Source organism: Schistocerca serialis, chromosome 2 (assembly GCF_023864345.2).
Source record: "Schistocerca serialis cubense isolate TAMUIC-IGC-003099 chromosome 2, iqSchSeri2.2, whole genome shotgun sequence".
NCBI lineage: Eukaryota > Metazoa > Arthropoda > Insecta > Orthoptera > Acrididae > Schistocerca > Schistocerca serialis.
The window spans coordinates 1,044,298,987-1,044,318,234 of record NC_064639.1 but is presented as its reverse complement, the minus strand read 5'-3'; the positions used below and the strand labels follow the sequence as shown (position 1 = coordinate 1,044,318,234).

The 19,248-nt window shown below is 40.1% G+C and overlaps 1 protein-coding gene across 1 annotated transcript in view; it reads left to right on the top strand.

The window, feature by feature from the left end:
• The window catches only part of LOC126458479 (serpin B8-like), a 266,413-nt gene that overhangs the window by 210,824 nt on the left and 36,341 nt on the right, over nucleotides 1-19,248 (top strand). The gene's annotated exons all lie outside the window — the stretch shown is intronic.

The window sequence follows — 19,248 nt, the reverse complement described above, 5'->3', positions numbered from 1 at the left end:
TTAGCAGACAGCATTAACAGCAACCTCAGACTTTTCATAGGTCATGCAGCTACCTGTAATGAAGTAATTTCTGAAAAAAGAAATCAGTACAAATAATCGATCAGACCTTGATAAGATTTCAAAGTGATGCAATGACTGACAACTCACTTTACATGTTCAGAAATATAATACTGAACAGTTCACAAAATGGAAACAAGTAATAATCTGTGACTACAATATCAGTGAGTAATATCAATTGGAATTGATCAAATACTACAAATACCTGTGTGTAACAATTTGTAGAGATATGAAATACACCAGTCACTGTGGCTCATTCATAGGTAAAGCAAGTGGCAGGATACTAGGAAAGTGCAATCAGTCTGCAAAGGGGATTGCTTATAAATGTATTTATTTATTTTATTTACTGCAATATATATTCCATAAATCCATTTTTGCGTGATAACACATGGATGTGGAATGAGTCAAAACATTTAATTCATTATCACATTTGTTTCCATTAGGACAATAAACAAAGACTAAGAAAACAAACTGAAAAGAATAATAAAGTAACACAATCAGTTAATTCTAATTACACTCACAAACAGAGGTTAAGATACAATTTTCAGATCTTATCTAAACAATTTTTTAGAGAGTGAAAGTGACCATCTCCTTGACTTACAAATCACTGATTAATCTAATTAAAGCAGCAAGATATATTGAATCAGGAATACACAATAACACTTGGTAAATAATCTTAGCTGTCTCTGGTACAGAATTCTGCTAGAGAATAGAAAATTTTTTCAAGCAAAACCTCCTTTAGCTTACTTTTAAGTGGTACATTATTACCATGGAGACCCTTAATAGTATTTGGAAGGGCAGTGAAGATTTTTATGCATGTGTATTTTACACCTTTTTGCACCAGAGACAAATTTTTTTGGTCATAGTGTATGTCACATTTCCTTCTTGTGTTCTGATGATGGTATATTTCATTCGTTCCATACTGAGAAAGACTGTGAAGCATGAATGTCATGATTGAAAAGAGATTTTGTGAAGTAGATGTCAGTATTCCTCTTTGCTTAAAAAGTTTGTGACACGAGGTTCTTGGAGGCACTCTACACAAAATTTGGACAACCTCCTTCTGACTTGTGTATATATATATATATATATATATATATATATATATATATATATATATGTGTGGGAAAAATATATCTAAAAAGAAAGATGATGAAACTTACCAAACAAAAGCGCTGGCAGGTCGACAGACACACAAACATACACACAAAATTCTAGCTTTCGCAACCAATGGTTGCCTCGTCAGGAAAGAGGGAAGGAGAAGGAAAGACAAAAGGATATGGGTTTTAAGGGAGAGGGTAAGGAGTCATTCCAATCCCGGGAGCGGAAAGACTTACCTTAGGGGGAAAAAAGGACAGGTATACACTCGCACACACACACATATCCATCCACACATACACAGACACAAGCAGACATTTCTGAAATGTCTGCTTGTGTCTGTGTATGTGTGGATGGATATGTGTGTGTGTGCGAGTGTATACCTGTCCTTTTTTCCCCCTAAGGTAAGTCTTTCCGCTCCCGGGATTGGAATGACTCCTTACCCTCTCCCTTAAAACCCATATCCTTTTGTCTTTCCTTCTCCTTCCCTCTTTCCTGACGAGGCAACCATTGGTTGCGAAAGCTAGAATTTTGTGTGTATGTTTGTGTGTCTGTCGACCTGCCAGCGCTTTTGTTTGGTAAGTTTCATCATCTTTCTTTTTAGATATATATATATATATATATATATATATATATATATATATATATATATTTTTAGTGGTGAATTGCCCCAAATATCAGCACCACTTCATTACTGTAAAGATTGTACTTGGAATTGGCATTTTTTAAATTATACACAGATCTCCAGTTTGTGGCTTGGAGATGTGATTTAAAATGTGGATAGTTTCATCATTAATTGTCCTAGCTATTTTCCAATTGGGCCACTATCATTTTCATAGATACATGCACTATTTTTAGTGAGTCTTTGTCCATCATGGTGAGAGAGACCATTCAGGGCTTGCCTGATAGTTGTATCACCTATTTTGGTCTGGTGTATAAATATGTTATCGGTCAGTGTGCTTATACATGAAGTTATTATAGTAGGGAAGCTAACTACGGAAGCAAAATTATATGCAGACATCAGATTTTCTAGGTCTGGTCAGTCTTGGAAATTTGTTAGAAAGTTTACATTGAAGGCCCCAAGCACTATCACATCTCTCACATCTCTTTTGTGTTTAAATAATTTTATTAGGAGAACATCTCACTTCTTCAAAAAGGGACTAAAGTTCCCTGAAGGTGCTCTGTACACTGTAACTGTTGATATATGGGAGTTATTTAAAGACAATTGTAGGGCACACACTTCCAAATGTTGTTCTAAACAATAATTCTACACACCAATTGGTCTACATGTGACAGTGTTTTAACATAAATGGTATCACTACCTCTTTCTTTTCACTGTCTACAAAGTAATGTTGCCAAGTAATAATTATTTATCACAAGTTTTTCTTTATCACAATTAATACAGTGCTCACAGAAGCACAAACATGAACATAACCTATATCTCATGGCTTATGAATATCAATTATAAATTTATTGATCTTACTGCTGAGGCCTCTAATTTTCTGGTGATAAATTGCCAGTTTTTGTTTAGCAGAGGCAATTACGTTGTTTTCTCTAAAAAAAGAAGTTTCAGTTGAAGGTCTGGGCAAGGCATTTTTCATTTCACTACCCATTTCTCCAGTTTGGTTTGTTTCCACACACTGTGTAACATGCCATCACTCAGCTCCTTGTTTAGCAGAGGCAATTACATTGTTTTCTCTTAAAAAAGAAGTTTCACTTGAAGGTCTGGGAAAGGTATTTTTCATTTCACTACCCATTTCTCCAATTTGGTTTGTTTCCACACACTGTGTAACATGCCACCACTCAGCTCTAAGCATACAAGAAAATCTCACTAAATGCTCCCATAAGAAATAAACACTTATCCATACTGTTCAAAGGTTGTCAATCTACATAGTCAATTAACAATATAATCACATACACAGCAGAATTATTTTACTTTACATTTTGTTTAGGTGCTTTAAACATATTAGTTCTCAATACTGTTTGTAATATGATTTAATGTTTTCCACATGATGTTTGCCCTCATCTTTACCAGACTTTATGGCTTCCAACTCAACAGTATTTAGACATTCAATACCTATAATATGATATGGACCCTTGTAGACATGGTGGAACTTCTGTATGTCTTTGTTTACCTTTGTTGAATGCACATGAGTCTTAATTAGCACAAGATCTCCATCTCATAGCTGATGGGCCGCATTATTGTATCGTGCTTCTCCTTTCTCTGCTGAGCATTCCATGGCCAACTCTATCTCTTCATCCCATGTTCGATCTGTGGCTGGGGAGATAACCAAATCTCAGAAAATATACTTTCAGGTGGCTGGTTAAGGAGAATTTCTCATGGTGCAAATCCCGTCATGGTATCACGTATACTGTTGATTACTCCTTTGAAGTTCTCTAAACAATCCTTCCATTTACTGTGCTTGCAGTGGTAATAAGCATGACACATGCAGTTCAATTCCTTTATAATTCTCTCTGCCAGATTGGATGCCAATCTGTATTTCACTATTAAGACTTTTTCAACATTGTTCCTCTGTAGCATCTCCTTCCACTCTCTTGAAATAAACTGTGGATCATTGTCTGTCAGAATTTGCTTGGGTTTGCACACATTTACAAAGTAATGGTTCTCCAGGTTACTGGACATTACCTTACCTTTTTCTCTTCTTAGTGGGTAAAACTTCACATACTTTGAACACACCTCTAATATTACCATAAGTTGTGTGCAATTGCCATGAGATTTTGGCAGAGGACTGAGTAAATCAGCAGCCACAATATCCTTAATGCCTTTGGGATTTATGGGGTGCATAGACCATTGACATCTGACAATAGTTGTCTTTGTTGTCTGATGTACATGAGATGTTCATAGAATCTTGCAAATCGTGGTATTCATACCAAAAAATATATACTCCTCCTTGAGTTCCTCTAAGCACTTACCTGTGCCAAATTGGCATTACTGAAATGTGTGTACAACACCAGCTTTTTGACTACATATTCTGGAATACACAACCTCCAGTCTTGTGATGACTCATCCACACGCTGATACCGAATATTTTGATGAACCAAGTAGTACCTTCTCAATTTTTCTTCCCCTGCACAGCCATACTTCACCTTGACACTCTTCAGTGCAGGATCTTGATTTTGTTCCCTTTGAATGTTCTTTAGCAACTTGGTCACAAAGGATTCATATTGAATGCCTTTTATCAAATTAATGCTCAGTTCCAACCCTTGCGGACTACTCACATTGATGTATTCAACACCCGGTGGCATCCTTGCTAGGAGAGTGCCCATCTAGTGAGGCATCTATGACATAGCTTGCTCTCAAGCAGGAAAGACAGTGCCTTGTGGTCTGTTACAACCTTAGTAATTCTGCTTGCCAAATAGAATCTGAAATTGGTAAATCCCCATAGAACTGCAATTGCCTCTCTCTCTCTGTTATGGTGTATTATCTCTCCCATTTTGTCAGGGTCCGGGTTGCAAATGCAATGGTCTTAATGTTTTCAGGATCAGCCTCATTCACATGGTACAAATACACAACCAGTCCAAAATCTGAACTATCACAGGCCAGGTAAAATTCTTCATTCAAATCCAAGTGTGAAAGTAATTGTGAATCATATAGCTGTTGCAAAATCTCATCAAATGCCTGCCTGCAGCCTACAGAGTTAAAAAACATAATGAGGAGATATAACAATAAAAAGAGGTGATAAAACGGTGACTGTTTAAAACTGGTACATGGCAAAAAAGTGTGAAGAAAATATAAAAAAACAAAGAGGTCAGTGATGCTGATTAAAAACACTTAGGAAATAGACAGGCACAGTTAAGAAATACGGCAACGTCTGGTTTCTGTTTGCAGAACTTAAGGGGACACACAACACTGAACACTCACAGAAAACACTACACTATAGAGTATGATGGCATATGGGTATGGGGGGGAGGCCCAGACAGATAAGGGGGGGGGAGGGAAGGGGGCTGGCCGATGGAGGGAGAGGGCACAGAAAAAGGGGGGAGCAGGACGGACACGAGAAAGGAGTGCGGAAGACCATGGACGGGAAAGAAAAAGGAGCCAAGGAGTGGGTAGGTAGAGAAAAAACAGGATGGAAGGGGTAGGGGGGGGGGGGGGGGGAGAGGGAGCCCGGGAAAAGGTCAGAAGGAGGGAGGGGGAAGCGAGAATCATAGTTGATAGGAAGGGATAAATGGAGGGAGAGAGGGCATCATCCGGGAGGGGGAGTTGATGGAAGCCACCTCGGGAAAGGAGATGAAGGGTGTAGAGATGGAGGATAGGGGGCACACAATGGTGAATGCGCGGCAGCGGTCGGGGGTTGGAGAGGAGAGGAGCAACCAGGGGATGGGGGGATCAAGTTGGTGGGAGGTGTAGAGGCTGCGGACATGTTCGACAAAAAGAAGCAGATGGAGGAAAGGAATCAGGTCCTAGAGGATCCGTGTGGGGGCAGGAGGGATATATGGAAGGCGAGGCAGAGTGCATGGGGCTTGAGGATCTGGAGGGACTTACAGAATTTGGGGCAGTGGAGGGGGGGGGGAGGGGGGGGGTGATATCCCGGTGGGACTGGCATAACAGAGGATGGGATGGATTAAGGATTTGCAGGTGTGGAAGATGGTAGAAGTTTTCAACCTCCATGTCCTGCCATAGAGGAGTTTAAGGAGATGGAGGCAGTTGTGGGCTTTGGACTGGATAGAGCAAAGATGAGGGTTCCAGGTGAGATGACGGTCAATGGTGAGTCCAAGGTAGGTGAGGGTGGGGGAGAGGCGGACTGGACGAGCGCAGATGGTAAGGGAAAAATCAAGTAGCCAGAAGGAGCGAGTGGTATGACCTACAATGATTGCCCGGGTTTTGGAAGGATTGATTTTGAGGAGCCACTGGTTACACCATGTAGCAAAAAGGTCAAGGTGATTCTGCAAAAGGCATTGGGACCGTTGAAGGGTAGGAGCGAGGGCAAGGACGGCAGTGTCATCGGCATACTGTAGGAGATGGACCGGAGGGGGAGTTGGGGCATATCTGCCGTGTACAGGTGGTAGGGGAGAGGACAGAGCCCTGGGGCACACCCGCGGAGAGGTAGAAGGTGTGGGAATTGGCATTGTGGATGGTAACGTAGGAGGGGCGGTGGGGGAGGAAGGAGGTAATCAGACAGACAAGGGTGATAGGAAGGGCATAGGTCTGGAGTGTAAACAAGAGACCAGGATGCTATACATGGTCGTAGGCCTTTTCGAGGTCCAGGGAGACAAAAATGGCAGAGCAACAGATGGGAGTTAAGCTGGAGGGAGAGGAGATGAGTGAGGCATAGGAGTTGGTCTGGACAACTGTTTTTTTTTTTTTTTTTAATTGTATTTCAATTCCCCAACGGGGCGGGCTGGCAGCAGCATATGCGCTGCTCTTCAGCCGAAAGACATAGAACAAAACAATAGAAGACATTTAAAAACAGCAAAGGAGAGAAGAAGGCGAACATAGATATAAAAAGGGAGAACATCATGGAAGGCAATAGACAAAGAAAAAAACGGGGTGACTGTAAAATGGAGATAAAAAACTGTTTAAAAGTAGCACACACAAAAAGCCACACACTGCGACGATTAAAAGAACACAAGGCACAGTATGACTGGAGCATAAAGGTGTTGACGGATGGCATAGCACACAACGTAACACTGACGGTGAACCTCAAGGCAGTACACAATTAAAATCACACCTCTTGACGCACACGAGAAACAGCACTAAACACAACACTGATGTGGCACACTGATGAGGATCAATACAGAGGATCTGCCAGGTTCAAGGAGAGGAGGGAGACCTGTAGAAGGGAGGGAGGGGAAGAGATGGGGGAGGGGAATGGGGGGCGCGCGGAAGAGGGCCAGATAGGGAGGGATGTGGGAAGGAGAGAGGCAAGTATGGGGTGCAGGGTCTCAGGGGAGGGGGGGATGGAGGAAAATCCGCTCTGGGAGAAGGAGGAAAGAGGAGAAGGGGGCCCTGGAGAGGGGGGGGGGGAACAAGGCCGGGTTATAGTTGGAAGGAAGGGTATATCTCACGGCGAAGTTCGTCATCCGGGAGGGGGAGGCGTTGGAAATTTCCCTGATGAAGGAGATGGAGGGTGTGGAGGTGGAGAGAGGGAGGGATACAGCGATAGAGGCGCGGCAATGGGCGGGGGGTGGAGAGGAAGGAGGAAACCAGAGGGTGGGGGGGATCAACTCTGTGAACAATGTAAAGGATGCGGAGATGTTGGAGGAACAAGAGGAGGTGGGGGAAAGGGATCAGTTCATACAGGAGCCGTGTGGGGGAAGGATGGCGGATACGGAAGGCAAGGCGGAGCGCATGGCGTTCAAAGATTTGGAGGGCCTTGTAAAAGCGGGTGGGGGCGGAGATCCAGGCGACGCTGGCATAACAGAGGATAGGACGGATGAGGGATTTGTAGGTAGGACAACTGTTTTTTTTTTTTTTTTTTACTTTATTGTTATTTTAAAACCTGTACAACAGGCAGGCTGTCAGCAGCACACTACGCTGCTCTTCAGCCATAGAAGACACAAGCAGCAAAAACAGGGAGAAGACACATAAGTCACAGAGCGGTGGGCAATAAAACAGGAGACACATAGAGACAATCACGGAGCCGTTCACACTCGTCGATAATCCACACTGCTAGCTGATGAGACGACGCACAACCACTGAAGATGATGATGGCACTGGTGAACGATGGAGGGGACGGTGAACACTAAACACTAAACACTATCACACAAAACACTGATGGCGGCGACCTCCGGCGTGCGAATGTCCACGTAACGTGTGCGAGTCCGGGGACCTGCCAAGAGGGGTAGAAGGGGGAGGTGGGGGAGAGGGGAGAAAAAGGATGCCAATGGCTGAGGAGTCGGGGGCAGGAGGAGAGGAACAGGGGAGGGGAGGCCCGGGGGAGGAGGGGGGGAGAAAAGGAGGAGGGAGGGAGAAGGGAGAGGAGGGAGGGAGGGAGGGAGGGTGCCCGGAGGAATAAGTACAGGAGGAGGGCGGGAGGATCAAAGTTGGTAGGAGGGGTAGATGGAAGGGAGGAGGGCATCATCAGGGAGGGGGAGCTGGCGGAAGCCATCTTGGGAGAGGGTAATAGGACAACTGTTTTTTTTTTTTTTTTTTTCTTTATTGAATTTCAATTCCCCCCAAAGGGGGCGGGCTGGCAGCAGCTTAGGACGCCGCTCTGCAGCCTACAGATTTTCTGACAAAGAGCAGGAGAATAAATAATAATAAAAAACAGGCGATAAAATCGGGGACTTAGTGAGTAACAAGGTGAAAAGAAAATGGGGAAATTAAAACAAGCAACAGAGGGATGATGAAGCGAATAAAAAGACATACGGAGCAGACAGGGAAAACAATAGACAGTTAAAAAAAAAACACGGCGACAGTCTGGATTCTGTTCGCAAAGTATATAAAATTCACACCCAGCGACAGCATGGTTTCTGTTCGCAACACAACACTGAATAGGCACTAGAACACAGCACGAAAAAGTCGGCAAAGGTGACACCACAGTCGAGAGCAGGTGGGGGGAAACTGGACAGGAGATGGGAAAACAAAAAGGGGGGAAAGGAGAGTAAAAGCGAAGAGAGGGGGGGGGGGGGGGTGGGGGGGGTGGGGGGGAACCAGGAAAGGAGCTGATGGAGGATGAGGACCCATAAGAGGGGTAGGGGGCAGACGCGACAGGGAGGGGGGTAGGCAGAGGAGGGGAATACAAAGGACTGTGGGGGAGAAGGGAGGTAGGGAGAGCCGTAGTGGGGAGGAAACAGGACGGAAGGGGGGGGGGGAAGAGGGAGCCCAGGGAAAGGACAGAGGAAAGGAGGGGATAGGACAACTGTATTATCATACCTAATTTAACTAATGAATTGCACACAGTGCTATTGGGTGCATTGCTACATTTGTGAAAATATTACAGCGCTATCCATCACAAATTAATACAAATGTTCCAAATCAAACATTCCTATTTATTTATATACTATACAAATATGTAATAAAAATGGGGGTACATATTTTAAAAAAAATGCAGTTTCCATCAATTTTACCTATGGCAGCGCCATCTAGTGAGCCATCCGTAGCACCATCTGTGTTCCCCCATCATGCTCAAACAGATTTGTTCTTCTTATTTTTTCGTTTGATGCTAATTTTGTGACATATTTGGTCCAGTCACTATCAATGGATAACCCTGTATATGCTATGGTTTGTATAGTGAGCAGCATGCATTGGAGAAATGGTATTATTAATGTTATCATCAACCATTGTGTACACATCTCCATTGTTGCATCTGCATTCAACCTGCTTGGTGGCCTTTAGCTTATTACGTTCACTTTCAGTATTTCTCAGCCTATCAGCTAGCTTTCTGTTCCCCTCAACTGATCCATGCACTGTTTCTTGCAGTGAGTTAATAGTTTCAAAGAGTTTGGATTTGTCAGGGTGCACACCACATGTCACACACTTACATTTTGTATTGTTTGGCTTTTCGCTGTATTTTTTTTTCTGTGTGTGTGTGTGTGTGTGTGTGTGTGTGTGTGTGTGTGTGTGTGGGTGGGTGTGTGTGTGGGTGGGTGTGGGTGTGGGTGTGTATAGCACAAGACTTGGAACTTCGTGGAGCACTGCTGTTGTATTTCTTTTTACCCTTGACACCTGATAACTTATGAGAATTCTTAAAAACTGGAGGTACAACTTCATTTAATTATTTACTCATCTCATCCTGAAGACTACACTTGTGAGATCTGTCTTACAATATTCCTCCAGTGTGTGGGACCCATATGAAATAGAACTAACAGAGGATATACAGGGTGAGTCACTGACTATTGCCACTAAGAATAGCTCAGAAAGTATGATAGAAGTTGAAACGTTTCTGGGACAAAAGTTGCATAGGACAACAGGGGCCATAATATGACGTTGTTTTTTTTTTTGCTACATGGGGTCGCATCAGAGATACAAAGGTCAACTTTGTTTTTTTAAATGGGATACTGCAGTTTGGTACTCATTTTCTGACAGTGGCTATTGAGATGAATTCAATGATGTGTTACAGTAAGGTTTTTGAAGATCAACGAATGTCGCAAAGGTGACATGAACGTCCATTTACAGGAGATGTTCGAAGTGATGACCATTGGTACCAATGCAGTGCTGCAATATTCTTATCATGGATTGAATGGTATTCCTTATCAGATTGGCACGTATCGAACCACATGCTCAGACAATTTTCTCTCGCATATCTTCAGGTGTAGTTGGAATGTTTTTATAAAGAATGTCTGTTAGGAAACCCCACAAGAAAAAATCCAGAGGCGTCAAGTCTGGCAAACGAGCTGGCCACGACATGTCTCTTCTGCATCCAATCCAATGATTTGGGAATTGTCTCTGCAACTCATTTCTAGCCATGAGCGAAAAATGGGTCCAACACCCATCATGTTGATACTGCATTCTGTTCATTGTTCCTAAAGCTACTCCTTCCAATAACAGACCCAATGTTTCTTGCAGGAATGTGGCATACTTCCTACCATTAAGATTTCCTTCAATAAAATAGGGACCTATAATTCTGTCCTCCAGAAACCCACACCATACATTCAGCGACCATGGTTTTTGGTGTGCAACTTGCCGCAGCCAACATGGTTTTTCAGTTGCCCTATAATGCATATTATGCAAATTAACATTTCCGTGGTTTGTGAATGTAGCCTCATCAGTAAATAAAATCAAATTAATAAATATGTCTTCCCTCTGAATCTGAAGTTGAGCTGTTCAGCAGAATTCAATATGATGCATACAATCTGTACTAGTTAATTTTTGGTGGAGACTGATATGGTAAGGATGATATTTATGGTGAGGTAGAACATGACCAACACTACTCTGGCCCATGCCAGATTCACTTGTGATTTGACATGAACTAACACAAGGATCTTGAACCATAGTGGCAAGAGTACCAATTTCTGTTTCCTTGTCAGTAACTTTCCTTTGCCGGATATGTTTCCAGTGCGTTAAAGATCCAGTTGTTCTCAGCTTATCATACACATACTTAAATGTACAATGTGTAGGATATCTTCCAGCGTATAAGCCACTAGCTCTCATTTAATTTTCTTTGCATTCTCCATAAATGAGAAGCGTATTGACTTGTCCTTCCAAGGAATACATAATTCACATTTGCTTGATTCAACGATACTAGTCTTACCATTTCTATGTGTTGTACTATGAAACCATCGAATGGTGTTTACATGTCAATGTTGCATTAGATGGATGTGCCGTATTCGGCGAATATTTACTATTTGCGTGATATATAAGAGAGAGGTGTCAGAGCATGTGCTTTGATAAGTGCCGAAATGATAAGAAATACCACTCAATCCATGATAAGAAGATTGCAGCACTGCATTGATATCAATTGTCATCACTTTGAACACCTTTTGTAAATGGATGTCCATGTCACTTTTGTGACCTTCGTCGACCTTCAAAGACCTTAATGTTACACATCATTGGACTCATCTCGGTAGTCACTATCAGAAAATAAGTACCAAACTATAGCATTACATTTAAAAAGAACAAAGTTGACCTTCATATCTTTGCTGCAACCCCCCCCCCCCCCCCCCCTAGCAACAAAAAAACCAATGTCATATTATAGCCCCTGTTGTCCCATGTAACTTTTGTCCCACAAACCTTTCAGGTACTACCATACTTTTGGAGTTATTCTAGGTGGTAATAGTTAGTGACTCACCCTGTAGAACGTATACAAAGAAAGGCAGCATTAATGGTTACTGGTTTGTTTGACCAATAGCGTATTGCATTGAGGTGCTGGAAAAACTGGTCTGGCAGTTGCTTGAAGATAGATTACTGGTTTGTTTGACCAATAGAAGATTGCATTGAGGTGCTGAAAAAACTGGTCTGGCAGTTGCTTGAAGATAGATGCAGCTATTCTGATAAAGCCTACTTACGAGGCATCTCTGGAAAGTAAGTACCATTTTGAAAAAAGACTGACAAAAACCTCCTTTTTTCAAATGAAAATGTATTTTTACGAGAAAGAGCATTTCTTAAGCTAATTTTCTACATAGTTGCCATCATTTTTCAGACACTTTTCATACAGGAAACCAAATTTTCTACACCCTCTTCATAGAAAGATACTTCCAGTCACCCACTGTCATCAGTGCCAGAGTATCTTCCTCCAAAATCATTTTTCAAGTTCATGAACTACTGGTAGTCACAAGGTATGAGACTGGGGCTGTACAGCAGGTGATCTAACTGCTCCCAACGAATTTGTTGAATAAGGTTCTGAGCGACACCAGTAGAATGGGGATATGCACTGTCATGAAGCATAAAAATGATGATAAAACAATTGAATTTTGAGTTATGAATGTAATTCAAATTAATGGTCATACAAACAAAGAGCAGTTTTATCAACATTGATTCAAGTGTCTGTGTCATTTCTGATATGTAGTGCTCCTAGCAATTTCAATCTTTTATAAGTGCACAAGACCAGAAAGTTAATTTCATAGACAATAAAGATAAATATTATAAATTCGTTTTACTATATTTTGACAGCTGAGTATAAAATGACAGTTACTGGAATTCACAGTGTGACCTGCAAAAGGTATAATGATTGTAATGCATTTTATATACATAAGTGGCAACTACAAATGTTTGTGCACAGAAAAATTCAATGCAGTTTGTAACGTCTACGCTCGGGCGTACGTTAACTCTTTGAAGCCTGTACTATGGTAAGTTGACGGGCTTCACCTTATAAGAAAGGATTTTAGTAAATATGTTGACCGCGTGTACCTGAATGGAGGCAAAATCAGACTTACACCCACTCAGTAACAACAATGATACGTCAAGCAAGTCTAAAGTGCAACTACACGTTAGGACGGGCAAGAAACATACACAGCAGATGCTACCAATTGTTAATAATACAGTCGCCAGCCTGATTAGGCATTAAGTGAGTTTTTTTCTTGTACAAGCGGATGTACGTACAAGCATAACAACACGTAGTAATACTGCATTATATGGTAAATTTTAGAACCAGAAAAATCTACTGAACTAATATTTTCCCTTTCTGTACTAATTTGGACAAGCTATAAATACACAACATTACACTATAATGATTACTACAAACTGCGTTTCATCTATTGATCCGACTGAAATTGGGCATAGGTTACCCTAGAAATAGCACTTTTGAAACACACATACAATGTCAATTTTAAGAAGGGTAAAACACTGATAAATTTAGGTTTTATATTGACTTTAACTTTGCTGGTCAAATCAGTTCAGTACACTTCAGAATTTAAATGAATAGAAAAGAAAAGGGGGGTGGGGACCCTGAAACTGTAATTGTCACTGTATTGAAATTCTTTGGCTATTGAACTCATTAAGCACTCAAGGTTTCCAATATATGAATTACTACTCTTTTTGTCTTATTTCTTGCTTATTTAACTACCATTATTTTTGTCTCAAATTAATTATACTTCATTACTAAACCAATTTGAACATTATCTTCCAACTTTGTCAGACCTATGTTCTTTACTTGTATATTCATTAACAATGAAGTTCCTTAAACATCATTCTAGCATAGATAGGTCTGCAGGTGATTCTTATTAACATAAACTTTAGATCTTCATTTTGGGACACTCGGATTGCACAACATGTAGAAAGGACCCCGTCTAGGTTAGTGATGAGGATAATTAAATGATAGGACAATTCTGGTAAAAGTTAAGTTGTTATTGAACAGTCAGGAACAAAAGTAACACTGGTCCACACGAATACAGTACTAAATGTTTCAACCTGTTTGTGTCGATGCGGCGGTTGGCGGGCGGCGAGATGGTGAGGCGCACAGCACACATACAATCACAGCTATAGCTCTTGATGTATCGGCACTTTGCTTCTTCTTAGCGTCGCAATCCTTTTCCATTTAGTGCCTATGGAATATAGCCATGCTGTATAGTCGTCGGAAACAGCACATCCGAGGCTCAATGAAATCACGTTTTCCAGGAGAGCCTCCTCGATCCAGAGAGTGTTTCTCAGACCGATGCCCAACTCCGACTATATCTGCTGAGCCCGTTATGCCATGCAGCGCCCGTGTGCATTTTCCCGCACTCGCCTGCCATCCACCTTTTACCGCTCCCCTACAGACAGTGTATTCACCAAAGGTTTTGCATTCCACATATCCTAATACATTGCCTACGTATGGACCAGGTGCACAATTACAATTTTAAACATGTTACAATAGATTCAACATGGGTTACACTTCAATTCTGTTATAGCATTGCTTGAAATTTGACATAAATATTAATATTCACATTGAAAGTTGCTTACAGTTTCTTTAACATAATGACATGAAAAGAAAAAGAAATAAAATCAAAACATTGCTTACACTAATTTATCGAAAATCAGAAGAAAAAATTATTATATGTACAGTTATTGTTACAAGTTGTAGAGACAGGTATACATACAGTCATGATAACTTCTGAATGGTTTGCGTTAGGACATTCAAATTGCATGGTTGGTTGTGGAGCATGATGGGAATTTGTATGCATATGCATGGTTTGGTTTAGCAATGAAGCCCACTTTCATTTGGATGGATTTGTCAACAAGTAAAATTGATGCATTTGGGGGAGTGAGAATCTGCATTTCACAGTCTACAATAAGAAGTCTCTTCACTCTCAATGGCTGACTGTGTGCAGTGTCCAGTCATGGAATAATCGGTGCAATATTCTTTGATGGCACAGTGACTACCGAATGGTATGTGAAGCTTTTGGTAGACGATTTCATCCTTATTATCCAAAGTGACCCTGATTTCAAAAAGATGTGGTTCATGCAAGACAGAGCTTGATCCCATCGAAACAGGAGAGTGTTTGATCTGCTGGAGGAGCACTCTGGCTCTGGTGTACCCATAGGCCAATGGAATGTGCCTCAACTGGCCTCTATATTCCCCAGATCTGAACAAGTGTGACTCCTTTTTTCTGGGCTATGTTAAAGACAAGGTGTACAACAATAACCCCAAAAATATTGCCGAGTTGAAAACAGCCATTCAGGACATCAATGGCAGGAGTGATTTTCCGACACTTCAGCAGCTCATGCAGAATTTTGCTATTTGTCTATGTCACATCATTGCCAATAACGGCAGCCATATCAAACATGTCATAATCCAAATCTGAATATCTATAGTGACATTTACATGTTGAATAAAGTGTGATCATGCTGTAGTTTGTAACTAATTTGAATTTTTTTTCTTTTTTTTCCATAAAGTTCAATAATTGTCACCCTGTATTTGAGTCAAGCTCACAGAGAAACAGTTTAGTGTCTCACAACTAGACATGATGTGAGTATCCAAAATAAATACCGTTTCAGCATTATAACCTGTACTGGAAAAATTAATTCAGAAGACTACTCTATTATAGTAAATGAATAATCAATTTGCTATCAATACCAATCACAAAATTCAAGTTATTACTGTATTGAAAAGATACTGCCAAGATTTTATATAGGGTAGTATTAAATGAAATTACCACAGAATTTTACAATTCAATTACTATTTTACAAAATGCAGCTATTAAATAAAATTTTTTTTCAAAACACAGTTAAAAGTAAACAAGTCTGGTTTACCTGAATCCATTCACTCTCTTGAAAATAAGTATTCTCAAAATTTTGTAATAAGTATGCCCAAAATTTTATATATCTTACCCAAGTTTTTGACATTGGTGTCTTATAATTCATTGGTAATGAAAAGTTTCCCATCACCTCTCAATTTTCCAAGATACAATTTTCTACAAATAAATTTTCAAACACAAAATTTGTTCAAATTTATGTAAGGCTTTAACTCAGTGATATTACATAATCCAAATAGCTTTCTAGATTTTTGGTATATTAACTATTAACCTGTTGGCACTGGTGTGTGTGTGTGTGTGTGTGTGTGTGTGTGTGTGTGTGTGTGTGTGTGTGTGTGTTTTAATTTCAGAGGGACATATAAAGATATCAGAAAACTTCTTTAACTCTGATGCCATAAGTTTGGATTTCTCCTGTGTTTTTCCCAACACCAAATCTCCTTCCCTATACTCTGTTGTTCTTTCTTTTCCATCATGTCTCCTCTTCCTTAACTCAACCTGTTTTTTCTCCCTGGTCTGCCTAACTGTTTCTTCTCTTTCCTGTGCTGTTGTGGCTTTACAGACTGAAAACTGTACACTTTTAGGTATAAGATTAGCTGACTTTGTGTTAAACATAATTTTGGATGGAGACAAACTGGTAGATGAATACTGTAAGCTATTCATTATGTCTTAAAAACTATTAATATATTCAATCCAAGTGGCATGATTCTTATTACAGTACATTCTACAAAGTCTTCATATTTCTTGCATGTACCTTCTGTTGGATTTGAGGAAGGGTAGTAAACTGAATCAGAATGGGTTTTATTTTTTCTTGAGCAACAGATGCTTTCCATGCTTTGGAAGTGAACTGAGATCCAGTATCTGAAAGGACTGTTCTAGGAACACCAACATTCAAGAAATAATTACCTGTAATTCTGAAAATGATTTGTTTGCTTAAAGCCTTTCTAAGTGGGTATACTTCTATGAATTTTGGAAATATGTCAATTACAAATACATAGTAATTTCCCCCTTTGGTTTCTGGTAGAGTCCCACAGTAGTCACAAGCTACCAAGTCTGTATGTTTGGAAAAATATTTTGCTTTACTCCTCTGCACATTTCATCAGTTACCTTAACACCTTGACATCTTTCACAAGTGGCAGGTTTCTTTTTTACCTTCCTACCAATGTTGCAGAAGTAAGTGCTCTCTTACATCTTTTGGATGTGCTTAGTTGAGTCACAATGAGCAACTCTCATGTACCTATTTTACTAAAGTTTCAATTTGTTGTTCAGACTAGCATATTTTCCAGTTACCTATGGACTAGGTCTTCTAAACAAAATCCCATTATGTACCTTGTAATATAGTCCAATTTTTTCTTTCCCCTTTTTCTCTACAAAGCTCTTGACCAATTTTCAGTTGTGATGATCTGGATACTTTCTAATTTCATTGAAAATTTTCAAAGCTTTCCTTTTTTCTTTTCCAACCTTTAAGTATGTAGTTTTGAATTCCTTTTCCTCTTCCTGATTTCTATTTTGTGAGTTGTTCCCAGTGGTAACCTACAAGGGGCAGCCACTGGAACTATATTCTCCTTTAATGTGTCAAAGTGTGTGATCTCATAATTAAATTTTTACAAGAATGTGGCTCATCTGATAACTGTATTCTGGTATAATTTACACTCCTGTAAATAACTAAGTGCCTTGTGGTCATAATGGATAATTACTTTGTGACCTAAGAGGTAACTTATAAATTTACCGAAAGCCCAGTGTACAGCCAGCAATTCCTGCTCAATTACAATGTACATTTTCTCAAACCTTTGTAACACCCCACTCGCAAAAACAGTAGATCTGTGTTCAAGTCTTCCTCCAATTTCCCTCTTCTGAAACAGATGAGCACCCAAATCAGTACTGCTGCTGTCTATCATAATACAAAACGGGAGAGCCATGTATGATTCATACAGCATTCGACTCAAACAGGGCTGACTTTTTTGTTTCATCAAATGCACCCTGATACACCTTACTAACCCCAAACTGCATTTTTTATCAATAAATTGCACAGACATGAGGTAGTTGAAGCATTGTTACAAATAAACTTTTCTATAAAAGCCTACTAACCTGTAGAAAGATTTCAGTTGCTTGTTGTTACTTGTTGCTGAAAATATTGCAGTTGCTTTGATTTTGTACTTATCTGGTGAAATTCCCTTTTCCAAAATGATGCATCTTGAAATTTTTAACTTCTTTACCACAAATTTACATTTTTCCAATTTTAATGTTATTCTCCCCCTCCTTTAACCTCAAGCAAACTTCCCTTAATAATTCAAAACATTCTTCCCAAGTCTTTCCAGTTACCATATTTACTCTAATCTAAGCCACACTTTTTTCCGGTTTTTGTAATCCAAAAAACCACCTGCGGCTTAGAATCGTGTGCAAAGTAAGCAGAAGTTCTGAAAAATGTTGCTAGGTGCCCACCACAATTAACTTCAGCCGTCAAGTATATGAAGCGCTACACAGGGATGCTTTGCAGGCACAAAGATAAATACTGGCACCAAACCCTCTGCGTCAGCAAATAAATTAAAAGAAAAGGTAGAAGAATGTAAACATTATGCTGTGTATTCTTTCGTGTTTGCTGCTATCTCTTTTAAATCCTGTCTGCCTAATAAACTACAAAACAAGAGTCAGACAACAGCAAACGCAGAAGAATATACATATCATGTCATGTTTATATTCGTATTATTCTTATGCTGAATAGTGATATAGTCAGAAATGAAGCACGGCAACTGACTAGATTTTTAAATTTAAGATGACTATAATTTCAGTGCAGAATGTAATGTACTAAAGAGGCGTCTGCAAAGATTTTCAAACGGAGAAAAATGTTCGCTAAACTCTCGTTCAGAACATCTTCTATCATACGCAGTCTATTATTTGGTTCTTGTTGATCATTATCAAAGAAAGGAGCAGTGTAAGTAACAACAAATAGCAGTCGCTTGATTTTGTTTCACTTTTGAGAACATTCCTGTCTTTTTTTTATTGTAAGCGGCGGTAGCGCGCACAAAAGCGAACCATGCCACGAGCAGCTACAGGTCGTAAACACTCATTATCAGAATGCGACAAACAATGAATGACACAATACAATAATGCATTTTCAGCTTAGAGTGATGTAAACACCTATAACAAACAGAACGGCACTTATCAGATCAAAGCAAAATAAGCAATCGATTCAAACCAGACGAAGCACGTGAAAAAGGTAGGGTACCCGTACAAATAAGGACAGAGCGCCTGACACATAGCAATGGCTACTTGGTAAATCTTAACTGTTAAGCTTACGACTCGAACCAAACTACTGTAACTGTATCTTCAGCCATTCGACCTAAATTGTGTCTCATGTTACAATGGAGCAACTTTGTTTCGATTTGGAGGTGCAGCCTAAAACTTTTCTCTCACCTTGAATTTTGAGTCTCAAATTTCAGGTGCGGCTTAGATACGTGAAATTTTTTTTCCCCTTGATTTCGAGTCTCATTTTTCACATGCGGCTTAGATTCGAGTGCAGCTTAG